The sequence below is a fragment of the Hyperolius riggenbachi genome, chromosome 2, assembly GCF_040937935.1.
Source record: "Hyperolius riggenbachi isolate aHypRig1 chromosome 2, aHypRig1.pri, whole genome shotgun sequence".
Classification (NCBI taxonomy): Eukaryota; Metazoa; Chordata; class Amphibia; order Anura; family Hyperoliidae; genus Hyperolius; species Hyperolius riggenbachi.
The window spans coordinates 459,851,042-459,863,121 of NC_090647.1; the positions used below are offsets into that span (position 1 = coordinate 459,851,042).

General features: G+C 42.6%; 1 protein-coding gene across 24 annotated transcripts in view; it reads left to right on the forward strand.

Moving 5' to 3' along the window:
- Positions 1 to 12,080, forward strand: part of MYO18A (myosin XVIIIA) — a 488,146-nt gene that overhangs the window by 325,724 nt on the left and 150,342 nt on the right. The gene's annotated exons all lie outside the window — the stretch shown is intronic.

The following is a 12,080-nucleotide window of genomic DNA, read 5'->3' on the forward strand; positions in this document are numbered from 1 at the left end:
TTTTTGCTAAAGTTCCTCTTTAAGTTTACCATTCTGTCACTTAAAAATAATTGCTATAGCGAGGTGAAGATGGAGCACACCTTTGACGCTGAATCCTTCTGGAGGAAAACACCTTCTCTCATGCAGTAGTGCTGCTCACTGGCCAACCAATAGTTCAGTGCACAATATCTATGTTCACTGCTAGAAATGAAGCCAGCGGTACACAATACATCAATTTCATTATAAAAATATATAACATTATTTCTATCAGGATAAAAGGGCTGCAACCATAAATTTCAGAATAGTACATAGGACCTGGTAATGTGGCAGAAAAAGCCTCGGCAGAAATAAGGAGGTGCAAAGAATGGCCATAGTTTCACGCAACCCTCAGCAAAGTACATATTGGGCTCAATTCTGGTAGCTCTGTGAGGTAAATATTTTTTGGTAGGTAAAATACCTCATGAGGTATTATCCTCTTCTTTTATCAATTCTGAAAGATTTTTCTCCATTTCAGAACATAAGGTAAAACATGTGGTAAAACATGAGGTAAAACATGAGGTAAATGCTGACATATTTTATGCAATGCCAGTGGCCTGGCAGTCCTGCTGGTCTATTAGGATGCAGTAGTGTCTGAATAATGCCAGAAACGAGCATGAAGCTAATCTTTAAGATCTGACAATAATGTCAGAAACACCTGATCTGCTGCATGCTTGTTCAGGGTTTATGGCTAAAAGTATTAAGGGGCCCATACACCTAACGATTTTCCCGCCGATATACAGCCGATTCGATCACAGTGATCGAATCGGCTGTGAAATCGCAGCGCATACCGCTGACAGAACGATCGGTTTCCGTCCGAAATCGATCGTTCCCGTCGATCCGTCTGTGTGGAAGATTTTCCTTGATCGCCAGCGGGTCGGGAGTGCGTCGATAGCGGCGTTCGAATGCCCGACGACCGACGCAATACAGCGGGTATACATTACCTGTTCCGCCGGCGCGACTCCCCTGGTCCCGGCTGTCTTCTTTCCGTGCTGGGTTCCGGACCGTTCCTGCAGCTACACAGAACTTCCTGTCCCTGCAGGAAGTTTAAACAGTAGAGCGCCCTCTACTGTTTAAACATCCCCTGGACAGGAAGTTCAGTAGCTGCAGGAACGGTCCGGAACCCAGCGCGGAAAGAAGACAGCCGGGACCAGGGGAGTCGTGTCGGCGGAACAGCTAATGTATGGGGGGGCGGCAGCTCCACAGATTGTGATCGGTTTCAGGCTGAAATCGATTCACAATCTGTTTGCAGTAAAGGTGGCCATACGATCCCTCTCTGATCAGATTCGATCAGAGAGGGATCTATCTGTTGGTCGAATCTGATGGCAAATCGACCAGTGTATGGCCACCTTTAGAGGTAGAGGATTAGCAGGATAGCCAGGCAACTGGTATTGCTTAAAAGGAAATAAATATGGCAGCCTCCATATCCTTCTTCCTTCAGTTGCCCTTTAAGATGTAGCAGCTCTTCCTATATATCTCCAGTATTGGGAGCAATGTCATATATACACCTACTCTGTTGTAGAGCCGCTATGAGCACTATGTGCAGTATTTTGGGCAATTCAATTTGTCCTGTTTGGATTTTTTTTTTTTTTTAATGGATAAATTGTAAAATTATCTGCCATGTTTTTGTTGATGGAATTTTGAGAATGCACAATAAACAGATCTGCCTGGAAACGTGAGGTCTTTGTCTCCAGAGTATGGATAGGGTTAACATGCATACGCTGTGATGTCACCGTACTGCTCCTCCTTCCACAAAGGACCAGCACACTTAGCTTTATCTTCTTTTGCTCTGTACATAATTTGTGCACTGGCAGCTGGAGATAAAATGCTAAAATGCTGGAGGAACACAAAAAGTTAGTAAAAAAAACTTGCCGTTTAATCCTTTTTTCATAAACAAACTGCTTTAATGTGCACCATCATAATTTAACTTTTAATATGTATCGTAAGAACAGCAAGAGAGACACAAAAGCAATCCAGGCGCTCTATCTCCCTGTGATGTCTCAATAAACCTTTTACTGTAAGGAAAACAAAAGTTATTGACTTGTACATGTTGTCTTGTGTGCTGGATGAATCTTTTTGATGGTGGCTACTTTACATAGTGGCTGTGCTTTTTTTCTTTTATGATGTGCCATATTATTATATAAATTGTTCTAAAAACAAATGTATTTTATAAGAGTAACTAAAAAGTGCATTTTAAATTAACTGCACCCCGTAAAATAAAATGTACATTATAATTTGGCACATAACTTACATGCAGGTATTGTACGTGGTCGAGACGCACGGTCAAACCGGGAGTTGTGTATTGATTAAAACAAAAAGACTTAAAAAGAAAAATCAAAGGCGATGTAGAATGTTTTGTGGAAACATTGCAGCTGTACTGAAATAAATGGTTCAAATGGGTTTATAGTCTAAGATGCATGAAATCCAGTGTAGTCATCGCAGAGAGTCCCCAGTTCATGAACAAGATTGGGTCTGTAGATTCTTTCTTAATTTGAATTTGTATGCAAGTTGGAATACTGTGGCTCTCTGTGACTCCAGTGTCCCCCTTTTTGCCTCCAGTGTCCCTCTGTGCCACCTATGTTTACCCTATGCATTCACTTTGTTTACCTTGTGTCACTTCTGTCCCCTCTGTGCCTCTAGTGTCTACCTGGGTCACCTCTATGCTGCCTCTGTCACCTTTTGCTTCCACTATGCCCTACTGTACCTCCACTGTCCCCATATGCAGTCATTGTGCCTCCTGTGTCCTCCCGTGCTGCTATTGTCGCCCTTCATGGCTCGTCTGACCACCACTGTCCCACTCCGTGACTCCATCAGTCTTAACTGACCCCCTCCCCCCTTCCCTCTGAGGAGGCAGTCACCCCTGTGACAACTAGGACTCCCTCAAAAATTGCTGTTAAAATGTTAAGCACAGCTCCGACAAGATTTCCATGCTCTCCATCTTCTTCTATGACATGGAAAAGATGCAATTGCGATGGGAACAGAATACTTGTATTATCTGCAGGATGTCTAGTTTTCTGTTCTTTCTGGATTCCCCTGGTGGGTCAGATATGAACATATGAGGACCCAGAAAAAACAATATTAGCTAAACAGTGTATCCTGTATGTGAGGGGTGGGACTTTGTTGTTCGCAAGAACTGATGTCACCTGTCGGAGATCAGGACTCGATCACCTTGGCGACATCGCTGTGCCGGCCTGTACAGGCAAAGTCAGCTGTGTAGCCGACAGCACATTCTGTTGCTATGCAAGGGACCAAGGGATGACAGAATGGTGCATGCATGACGGGTGGGGAAGCGGCATCTTCAAAGAAGTTGGCCGCCACTTGGCCAACTTGACCCACCTAGCGGTTGACTTTCCAAATGGCCATCACTGGTTGAGGACCTCTGGACACACACCTGACTATCAGCTGATGCGGTCATTATCATATATTGAGGCGTGTGTGTACAAGCCTTTACCTTAAGGGCCTGTTTCCACTACACGCAGATTGGATGCAGAATGGATGCAGAGAAACTGACTCCAATGAATGCCTATGGGAAAATCTGCATCAGAAAAATTGAGCTTAGTGGAAACAGGCCCATAGACATTCATTGTAGTCAGTTTTTCTGCATCCATTCTGCATCCAATCTGCATGTAGTGGAAACAGGCCCTTAGTGTCCTCTCAATAGCCTTCTGGACTGTAAGCTTCTTTGGGCAAGTCTCTCTCTTCTATCGTATCTTGGGACTACTGTACTTGCTTTGCGGGTATGTACATTGTACGTTTCGATGTTCTGTTCAGCAGCGTGTCCTCGGTGTTGCCCTTGTTTGCATGTAAATAGTTTGCATTACATACCGCTTATTTGTACACTCCGAGGAAGTTGCTGATGCTGTACAAATCAATAATGGCTTACTTGTCCCTGGATCTCTTTATTTTTCCCCTGCATTATGTAGGAGAGAGGGAGATGTACAGTGTGTATTCTAGCATAAACCTTCCCTTTTCCCCTGTATATTTGTGCATTCCGAAATCTTCATAGCTTTTTATATTCACTTTGTGCCCTGTGCCTGATTTGTCATTCCTTATATACAGCATAAATATTGAGGTCCTGATCTGCTCGAATGCAGCCGTGTTCATTGTTCAGTGCGGTTATTTAATGCCAGGTAGACTTGCAGCATGACAGCCTCTATCCATCCTCACTTGGCTAGCAGTTCTGTCTTTATTATCCTGACATTTAGACAATGTCTAGGAATGAGACTCTGGAGTAATTTAATGTATGGGCTGCTATTACCACCTGTGCAGTTAAGTATCTGAGATTAAGTTTTAGAATTATGCCTGCGCACATACAGAATTGATAACGTAGGCAATCTCTGCCGTCTCCAGAATAGAAATGTTCTGCAGTAGATACGGTTCACCCTATTGCCTAGAAAAATATTAGTAGGGGGAAAAATATGTCGCAGGGAGAAGTGTGATTAGAAACTGCTGCTTGAGGGTGTAGTGAGTATTTCATTATAGTGCAAGAAGAGTTTATTAAAGTGGACCTGAACTTTTGCACGGGACACAAGGAAAACTGAGTTTTTAGAGAGAAGTGCCTGTCTAATTCACCATCATTTGAAACAAATTACCCAAGACGTGACCAATCGGTCTAGTCAAGTTGAAATACTACAATAGGTAAAAGTGATCCCCTTATGTGTCCCCTTTTAAGATGAAAGTCTTATTTGTGGGTAAACAGGGACCTTAAAGGGGATGAACTATACTGTAGACAAAACCTTGTCATCAACCTCAATAGGTAAGTATTGATCCATTCATTCAATTCAATAACCAATTAAACCATCAGTTTATTATATATCTTTAACTAATGTACTACTGATTATACTGTATGTTTTGATATGTCTATGCCCTTATACTGTACTATTGCATGACTATGCTTCTTTTCTTATGTTGCTACTACTCTCACTCTCTCTCTGAGCAATTGTATGTGCCAAACCCAATGCCGGGCACGACCCAGTCGTGCTTGGCGATTAAAAAGATTTCTGATTCTGATTTAAAAAAAAAATATTCACATAAATACAAATCCACAGTATCCGCATAGCCATTACAGAAAAGTCATGATTAAACAGTTTACAATCATTGTGCATAGTTCCCAATAAGGGTACCATGAAACTGGAAATTGTCCCTTAAATCCTGTCCACCACTATATAAGTATCATGGAAATCCTCGTTGGGACAAATGTATCCATATATTTAACAGTTTATGTACAGCCGTGGTAAACAACCAATTTCTCGACGTGTTTCGTGAAACCTCGGACCATATAATATTTACTTCTTCAGGAGTTATGAATTTCCCTGCTATGTTTTATCGCGTAAATGGCTTGAATCAATCAACCTCTCAGGAAAAAAGTATGCTTCATAACAGGATTTAAATAATCGCAGTTATGTCAAATTAGAGGTACATGAAGAACCCACAGTACGCAGGTAGCTTCCTTACTATGATGATTTGAGTAGGCCAATGTTTGCTGTCGGCATGACAGCATGGAGTCTGAGGATATGGCTCAGCGTGCGTTCCCATCATTTTTAAGTAATCACAAGTGTAATTTGATCTCTCAGCTGTGTCAGCACAATTCAGCAGTCCTCAGCAGACACAGCTAATATGTAAACACGGGATGTAAAACCTTTTCATGCTTCCATAAAAGCAGCAAGTAGACACACTGCAGAAGTTTTGTAAGCTGTAACAAAGAAATGTTTTTCTTTAAAGGTTATTATACTGTTGCTTACCTTTCAGAACAGAAAGGAAGTTCTGAGTTCAGGTTCTCTTTAAAGTGTATCAGAGACAAGTACACTTATTACCTGAAGAAAGCAGCTTTGTGTGGAAGTCTGAGATCTCTCCTCTTTTGTGTCCATTGTTGGAAGATCTTGTGTCTAGAATGCTGGCCACGCGTGGCCATATTTGTGGTGTGATGTAACAGTTGTAATGCGGAACATGCCACTGAAATGCACCACCTAGGCAACGTTCTCAGAGCAGCCAGTGCGATATAACAGCGTGCGACATCCCAACAAAGCAAATTTCATTGACTGTATGCAACGCACGGATAACCTGCAGCACAACTTTCGCATTGTGTTAGCTGTTATAGGAAATGTAATGCCTTCTGTGAACCTATCATTCATTCATATTTTATTGTTATTATTTAGTATTTATATAGCGCTGACATCTTCTGCAGCACTGTACAGAGTCTATATTGTCTTGTCACTTACTGTCCCTCAGAGGAGCTCACAGGCTAATTCCTACCATGGTCCTGTGTCTATGTATGTATCGTGTAGTGCATGTATTGTAGTCACTCTAGGGACAATTTAGGGGGAAGCCAATTAACTTATCTATATGTTTCGGCAGGGGCGTAGCAATAGGGGTTGCAGCGGTAGCGACCGCATCGGGGCCCTTGGGCCAGAGGGGCCCCGAAGGGCCCTCCCTCAACTACAGTATTAGCTCTCTATTGGTCCTGTGCTCATAATAATCACTTCTATAGATACCTTAAATAGTGGTAATTATTAACAAACTGTTCCCCATCCCCTTCTTGCACATCTGACACTGTAGTTGCCATTGGCAGGTTTTGGTGCGCCGTATCAATTGTCACGTATAGAGTGCTTGGGGGGCCCCATTGTAAAAGTTGCATCGGGGCCCACAGCTCCTTAGCTACGGTTTCGGGCGTATGAGAGGAAACCAAAGCAGATACGGAAAGAACATACAAACTTCACAGATAGTGTCCTGGCTGGGATTTGAACTGGGGACCCAGAGTGCTAATCACTATGCTACCTTGCTGCCATTGACTGAAAACATTCAATTACTGAAAATGACCATACTACCATCAGACAAATTCCCACGGAAATGCAGCAATTCAAGAATAATAAATATTTCAATATGATTTTTTTTTTGGGGGGGAGGGGGAGGAATGTTCTATTTGCTGTACTTTTTGATTAATGCTTTTGACTTCCAGTCAATTTGATTAAATGATTGAATCAATTAGAAAGCTAAAGATTTTTTCTTTATTGTGGTGTATATTGGTGCTCTGAGGAATGCAGCAGCAGCAGCAATTCTCTATACCTAGAGGCTGTCATTGCTGCTGCTTATCTGCGCAGAGCAGGGCTGTGTAATGAGCTTGCAGAGCTTTATGCTAACAGAATGGGAAAATTAGAAACATGACGTTTGAAATATGATGTTTTTGTGAAAGCCGTGTATCTCCTATAAATTCTGTTTGTTGTTGTGGTGCCCCATAAATGTGTAGTCCACTATTCATAGCTTTGAAGTCTTATTTGTTTCAGTATTCTAAATGTAGAAAAGTTCTGTGTGGCTGCAGGGGTGCAGCGAAGGTTTTGGTGGCCCCAAGCAGCCCATAACAAAGCAGGGGCGTGCATCGCTTGTACGCTGGCAGCGCCCCTGCGTGGCTGCAGCCCAGGCTGGCAGTGATGCTCTAATATAGGCAAAATCTCATTGGCCAAAGAAACCGTTCCATAAGCCTTATTAGCCCTCAAATGGGTGGGCCATCACAATAAGAAGATGGCAATGTGGGAGAGAGTGCAGGGCTGAAAGAGGCTTCCAAAGAACATGTAACATGATAAATAAGTGTGTGTGTAGTACCAGTCCTACTTAGAACTAGGCAGTGTTAATTTTACTTTTTCTCATTGTAAGAGTTAAGAACAGAGTGGTCTAAATGAAAGATTCTCTGCAGTTGAACTGCTTCACTCGCTAATGACTAATTACAGGTCCTGTGTGGCTGAATACAACACTTGTGAAAGCAGCAAACAAATAACAAAATTCAGTAGTTCAAGACACGTCTGTATGGGAGCTGAACAAACACTAACATTTTACTATAGAAGGTCTATATTGGAGAGTGCTTTGGGGCAGGGCTGGGCTAAGGCAGAGGCTCAGGAGGTAGAAGCCCCTGTGCACAGAGCCCTGAGGATTCACCTGTGCCAGCCTTACCCCCGTTCCTGCCTGGCCACCAAATACAGAGTATGTGGAGCGAGCGGAGCAGGCTGGAATAGTTACCCGTCTCGGCAACCCCAGGATTCCTCCTGTCTGACACCCTCTAGTGACACCTATCATGACATGCACCACTGGAGTTGTCAGTGAGGGGAAGTTGCGACTGTGGGACAGGGTGCAATGAAGACAAGTCCAAAGGTCCGTCACAGGTTCCAAAAGCGGCCTGCCAATCCTTTACTGAAGGCCCCCAAAGTTCTGTACAGTTGTTAATTCAATGCGAGCCCACAGGGCATTGCTGCAGTGCTGCATGCAGGGGCTACATTGTGTCGCCGCTCTGCCCCCTTTGTTTGCCTGGAAGTTATCAGCCACCACTGTAGCAATAGCAGCCACTAATATGCCAGTTACAGTAACAGATATACTTACATGATGTATAAGCTCTTCAGACACCTCCAGGTGCCTTATTGTGTCCAGCCTCCCCTCCATCTTGCCGCTGTAACTCCTATTTGTAGATCCGCCTGGACCAGTCGGAGCTCAGCACATACACTGTCTACTCTGTGCTTTTGGGTATCATGCGCTCATGCACAACAGCCGGGGCTGAGAGATACCCCGGGCAATCACATTTTGTAATTATTCGGAACTGCGCATGCCCTGGACACTCACGGCTATGGCTGCTACACACAGCCATGCGGTAGCGCATATAAAGGGGGCTCATGGATGGACACTGCATTCGCCCTGGAGATACCACCAAAGTTCCAAACGGTGGCTACAGCAACAAGGAGGGAAGGCCAAATCCAATAAGGGAGACTGAAGGTGTCTGGAGACCGTATAGATCATCCAGGTAGGTATATTTTAAACCCTCCCCCCACCCCCTTAGGGTTATTTCCTCGTTCTACGGTTGGAGCCTTAGATTTATCTGCCTCTCAGCTATATGTGGCTCGCTGCTCCTGTTTGCTGTGTGTTGTGCTACATAACTCAGAAATGTAATCTATAGTGATGAGCAGAGATATCACCGAATATGCACATTTAGGCAGTAAAGGAAACATTTAGCCTATCAAAGCCACTAGCTGGTGAGCAGTTAGCTGGCAGCTTGTCAGGTCACAGCCAGTGGCTTTGATTGACTTGATTTCTTTCCCTTGCTTAGACAGTGGAGATTTGTACATTAAGAGACTGTACTTCTCAGTACTACACCCCATTCCTCTTGCATATAAAATAATGAATTTGTACAGAGCTGCTGTATCTTCGTATGTGATGCTTAATTTACAGCAGGTACATTTAGTTACATGTATATGAGTTCTAAAGCGACTTCCTATCTCTAACCTTATGCCCAATGCTAGATTACCAGCCTTCAAAGACAAGTAATTATGTGAGTTCCGAGTGCTGCAGCACACAGCATTGTGCACAGCATCAGATGTACATGAGGCTGTATTAATATTTATGTACCGCATGTTCTGTTGGAAGTAAAGGTGTTAATGAGTATTATAAATCAGTGGGTAGCAGCCTTCTCTAGCAGGAAATGTGAGTCGTGACAAGCAGTGCTAAATAGGCTTGTATTGTCTCCATTGGAGGATTGGCTGAAAAGTAATGGCTGTTTTGTCCCTGGCAGGAGGAAGTTAAGCCTCTATCCAGCCCCCTAAGGAAAGGCAGCATTTTAGAGGGATTCCACTGTAGAACTTACTCTATAGGACCACTATGGCGGAAAATTGTAAAATGCATGTGTATAAAATGTACACTTGTTCCAAAGTAAAATGCGTTATAAATGTATTTTTTCCTTTTGTCGGCATCACTTGCAAGAAGTTTTAAAACTCTGAAAGATTTTAGACTAGCCCATCTCCTCATAGGGGATTCTCAATTTTTTTCATTTTCAAAAGCACTTCCTGAACATCAGTTGCTCAGTCCATCTGTCAAAATAGTGAGCAAGTGAGTAGGGAGGCTGGCTGTCATCTTTATGTAGATTCTTTCCAAGGAGTGTTTTTTTTTTAAAGAATAAAGGAAATGGTGAGAATCCCCACGAGGAGATGGAGTAGTCGAAAAGCTGTCAGATCTGTCAGATTTTTACTGCCTACTGTAAATGACAGGATCTTGGTAAAGTAATTTATAGTGGATTTCACTCTAGGGGAGATGTACTTCTAAATTTGTGTACACATGTACAAGTTATAAGTTTTACCTATTGAATCCAGATTCCACTTTTGCAAAAAAATAAAGAATAAAAAAAAATGCTTCAGGCTACGTTCACAGTGGGACATTGCGGAGCTGCGTTATAAAGTCTTATAACGCAGCTTACCGCACTGCAATGCTAATCCTATGGGAAGTTCACAGTGTGACGTTAGCGCCCCATTGTAATGTGTAGTGTTAGGCTAACTCACTGCTGCAGTGCATTACCTCTAAATGCACATGTTACTTTTCATTGCCTGTATGCTTTACTGTACCTACTGTATGCAATGGTAACACAGTGTTAATGTGCGTTGCCACTTTTTTGTTGCGTTGTAATTCTGCGTTGTGAATTTAATGTTGCATTATAATGTAACGTCCCACTGTGAATGCAGCCTCAGAATTAATGTCCTTACGTTATGATATTAGAATTTTTCATGACAGCAACAGCTCAGTTTATTCAATTTTGCCACTATAGCAACAGTAAAGCTTTGGTCAGTGCAGAGTGACCAGAAACACCCATCTTCCTGCATGAATGATGTGCAAGATGCATTGTAATGGTGTTTTCGAGTGATTGCAGCAGGATATGACACACCCATCTGGCATTTTGCTTTTGGGAGCCCTTTGAAATGACGGTCTATACAAATAAAATAACGTTCGGAAGCTGAATGTTTTGTCATAGACTCAGAAAGATCTGGAATTGACCTATGGTTATAATGTGAGGAAGAGGAATGGGTCACTAGACCCTCAGTACAGTCACACTGAGGAGGGAGTGCCTTGGATATTGGCTATATAGGTGGCAGCGGTCAGGGCCAAATGTAGCTCTGCAATTACGCCTCAGACCCTGATATGAACCTGCATTATAAGCAACTTGGTTGCAGTGATGTAGGGGACCTTAGTTTTTCTTGAGAGCATAAAAAATAAAATGGGTTAATTAAACAATGTACATTTCCCTTACGATGTTGTTTCACTATGTATTTATAGTAAAAATTAACAAGCTGTTTTGTTACTTGTTTAAAAAAAAAAAAAAAAAAGGTTCATGTTGCTTTAAATGGTAAGAATCAGAATAACATGGCTCCAGTGTGTAACAGGAGTGTTGGGCAATGTGACAGGAGTCCAGGGAGGCAGCTGTGTAGCTGAAGTAGTGTTATACAGACACCTCCAGCACAGCCCTGAATAAAGTCTGTTCAAATAAAAAGCACTCAGCCATGTAACACTTTCACTGCCACTTTAGTACCTGCTTTATGCTTTATATTTGAAGCGATAGTGCTGCAGTTGGGAGCTAAAGAGCAGTATCTAATGTGTAATGTGCTCATTTGGACTTCATCTGAGAAGCAGATGGGTAGCTGAAATGGCACTTGTGTTGTCGTTCTATGAGCAGATGTAAGGCTGCAACATGGTGTACAGAAGGAAATAGCTGTATGGTAGGGAATGGCCAAGTGTGAACTAGCCATAGCCAGTTGCGCATTACTTTTGTTGTGAGAGTTTGCAGAAAACTGTGGGATTGTTATTTTTATGATTTGGTTTTATTTTACGTGTACTCTATTTACCCTAAGTAATTTCTTCTTTTGCCTTGTGAGAGAAGGGTGGTCCTGTTTTAAGTGGGGAAAATGAGCCAGAATTTGGATTACCTGCTCCATTTTTGTGGGCTAAAATTTCCATTACTTACTAAATCCTTACTTTTAGACTTTTAAGTGGAACTGTCATAATATGAGCGAGTAGTATCAGTGCTGACTTGTTGCCAGTTGCTGACTGTCACCATCATCCAATGGGCTGGCTGCCCTTCTTTTAGCTGAGAACTAAAGGATGACCTTTAAAGGACAACTGAAGTGAGAAAAATATGGAGACTTCCATATTTATTTTCCTTAAAACAATACCAGTTGCCTGGCAACCCTGCTGATCTATTGGTCTGCAGTAGTGTCGGATTCACACCAGAAACAAGCATGCAGCTAATCTTGTCAGATCTGATAATGTCA